Below are 3,928 nucleotides of genomic sequence, written 5' to 3' on the forward strand. Positions count from 1 at the left end.
CACAGTTACACAGTTTACACACACACCACACACACACACACCCACACAGAGTTACACACAACACACACACACACACAGTTACACACACAGAGTTACACCATTACACACACACACACACGCACACACACTCTACACTCACACAAACACAGGTTTACACAGTTACACACACACACACACACAGAGTTACACCGTTACACACACACACACACACACCACACCTGTCCCAGTCTCTGTACGGTCGAGGGACGCGGGATGTTTTCGCAGTCTTCACCGCAGCGCTGACTCTGTTCTACAGAAGCGTTAGAGCAGAAACCTTTGATGAATCTGTGAGTGTGAGAGATGATGTTCTCCAGAGGAAACATCTTTACCTGAACGAGACTGTTTGAGGATCGAACCGGCGGCACGTGTTTCAGCCATCACTGTAATCTGGGCCGCTGCTTCAGCTCCGCTTCCTTCAGTCTCATGTTGCTCTCCCACATCTGTGAAACATGACCACTAATATCATCAATATCAAGCGTAATAAAGTGTGTGTTTGCAAGAGGATCAGTAGAGGAGGAGATCTGTCAGGGTTTGATGGTCTGTTGGAGATGCTTGTAGGTGCTTCACCTGCAGGTCTTCAGAGATAGGTCCTCCACTCCTCTGTGGAAAAAGCTGGCAGCGGCCTGGGGCCCCCCCGCACAACTTCAGCCCGGCTTGATGCTCCTTCCTGAGACTCGAGACTTTTGGTGTCCAGTTTCTCTATGTGCTTTCTCACAGAACTCAACCAGATGAGGGTAGAACCCGTCCTGACCGGACCTGAGGAGCAGCAGCCCAGCACCCGTGAGTGGAGCTCTGACACACACACAACACCACACACACACACACACAGAAGGGTCTCGTCTCACCGCAGGGACTCTCAGGATCTGCTCCAGATGTTTGAGGTCCGAGCAGCTCTGGATGAAGCTGTAGTCCAGATGCTCCGCAGGAACCGACCTGCTGCTCGAACCCGGAGCCCTCCAGAGCAGACGCAGATTCAGCAGCACCTCATGAGATCCTGACACACACCACACACACACACACACACACAGAGTTACACACACACACACACACACACACACACACACACACAGTTACACATACACACACACCAGAGTTAACAGTTACACCACACACACACACACACACAGAGTTAACCCCTCAAAATAACTGGGTGTTCCAACATTAAGCTATAAAGAGACTGAGGATTATATGATGAACCAAGTTTACACACACACACACACACACACACACACAGAGGGTAACAGTTACACACACACACACACACCACACACACACAGAGTTAATAGTTACACACACACACACACACGAGAAGTTAACAGTTACACACACACACACACACACACACACACAGATGTTAACAGTACACACACACACACACACACACACACACCACACACACAGAGTTAACAGTTACACACACACCACACACACACTAGAGTTAACAGTTACACACTCACACACACACAACACACACACACAGAGTTGGCAGTTAACACACACACACACACACACACACCACACACAGAAGTTAACAGTTACACACACACACACACAACACACACACCACACACAGAGTTAACAGTTACCACACACACACACACACACAGACGTTAACAACACACACACACACACACACAGAGTTAACAGTTACACACACACACACACACACACACACACCACACACACACACAGATGTTCACAGTTACCCACACACACACACACACACACACACACACAGTTAACAGTTACACACACACACACACACACACACACCACAGAGCGTTAACAGTTACACCCCCACACACACACACACACACACCACACACACACAGAGGGTGTAACAGTTACACACACACACACACCACACAGAGTTAACAGTTACACACACACACCACACACACACACACACACACACCTACACAGAGTTAAACAGTTACACACACCCACACACACAGAAGTTAACAGTTACACACACACACACCACACCACACACACACATACACACACCACAGAGTAAACACACAACACATACACACACACAGAGTTACACACACACATACACAACACAGATGTTACACACACACACACACATCACCACACAGAGTTACACACAGAGTTACACACACACACACACACACACACACACACACACACACTCAAAAGCTGTCACACACACACAGAGTTACACACACACACACACACACACACACACTTAATTATCTAAATGAGGGCATGTAATAATGTTTTTATATACAGTTGGTTCTAAATGCTATACAACTTAATGCATTTTTTACAATTTAAAAAACAAAACTATATTTACTTTATTCTTTATTTTTATTTGCTGTTTTATGTCGTTTTTTTTTACAAACCATTTTACAATTTAAACACAACGATTTACGGTTTTATATTTTTTGTAAGAAAACTTTTCCAGTTAAAAAAGTTTTATTTAGTTATTTTTTATAGTTATTAACTATATCTTATACCGTTTTAAACCGTTTCTACAAAATTTTTCTGGCATTTGACAAAATAATAATAATAATAATAGCCCAATAATAATAACTTACTTTTTATTTTTAAGACCGTTTTATACAGATGAGGACGCCCCAAAGGGTGATTTAGTCAGACTGTAAAAATAAAAATAAATAAATAAATACAACTAATGAGTTATAAATTTGTCCCCGAAGTATACGGTTAAGGAACACAGAAACACCTTTACGTTACCTGTCGAAATTAAAGCACGCCGTGTATTTGTGCTAATTATTGATATTCGCTAAATATAACAACTGTATTCTAAGAAAAGCCTCGACTACAGAAACACGATTTATGAAGTCATTTCTGGCCTTCAGGCGAGTCACAGACTACAGACACACAGATAAATACCTGCGATAATCATCTCAAACTCACCGGAATTATTAATATCGATTATTGCTGACCTGATTATCGAAAAAGACGGAGCGTCTGTCGCGGGCAAACGCGTCCGGCTTCCTATGGCAACACAAAACACGCGCCGCACTAGAGACTGGGCGGGGATTTAAGTTGGATCTATAATCACTGATCTATATATGGGGAACAGTGTGTATATAATACGCAAAATATATAATATTGCTCAGTGGTGTAACATAGCGAATTCCAATTCTTACATTACATTTAATAATGTGCAGCAAAATCCTCGCGCTAAGTTTTTCGGTTTGTCATATTCAGTAGTAAGTACTATTGGGGTGTGTGTCGTGTGGTTCGGGGTGTCCTCTACTGTGTGTGTGTGTGTGTGTATGTGTATTGAGTCTATCTGTGTGCTGTGTTGTGTGTTGTGTGGTGTGGTGTGGGCTCTTCTTGTGTGTGTGTGTGTGGGTGTGTGTTGGGTTTGTGTGTGTGAGTGTCATCTCTCGTTGTTGTGTGTGTGTGTGTGTGGTGTGTGTGTGGGTGTGTTGTTTGGTGTGTGAGTGTCATGTGGTATGTCTCTCTCCTCTATCTCTCTCTCTCTCTCTGGTGTGTGTGGTGGTTGTGTGGTTGGTGTGTATGAACAAAGTATCGTGAAAAGGGGTGGTGTGTAGTGTAGTGTGTGGTGTGTGTGTGATGTGAGTGTACTCTTCTCGTTGTGTGTGTGTGTGTTTAACGTGGTGTGTGTCGTGTGTGTGTGTGTTCCCAAGTGTCTCTCTCGTTTTGATGTGGGTGTTGTGTGTGGTGTGTGTGTGAGGAGGGTCTGTGTTGTATGTCTCTCTCTCTCCTCTCTCATCTCTGTGTGTGTGTGTTGTGTGGTGTGGTGTGTGGTTTGCACTGATGTGTACACAAAATCGCGGCCGGTGTAGCGCATTGTTGTACAATATTTACAGCGTTTTATACACTGTTGTAAATAAAGCCGTTTTTATATATTAAATATGACTTGAGAGTG

Source organism: Cyprinus carpio, chromosome A16, assembly GCF_018340385.1.
Source record: "Cyprinus carpio isolate SPL01 chromosome A16, ASM1834038v1, whole genome shotgun sequence".
NCBI lineage: Eukaryota > Metazoa > Chordata > Actinopteri > Cypriniformes > Cyprinidae > Cyprinus > Cyprinus carpio.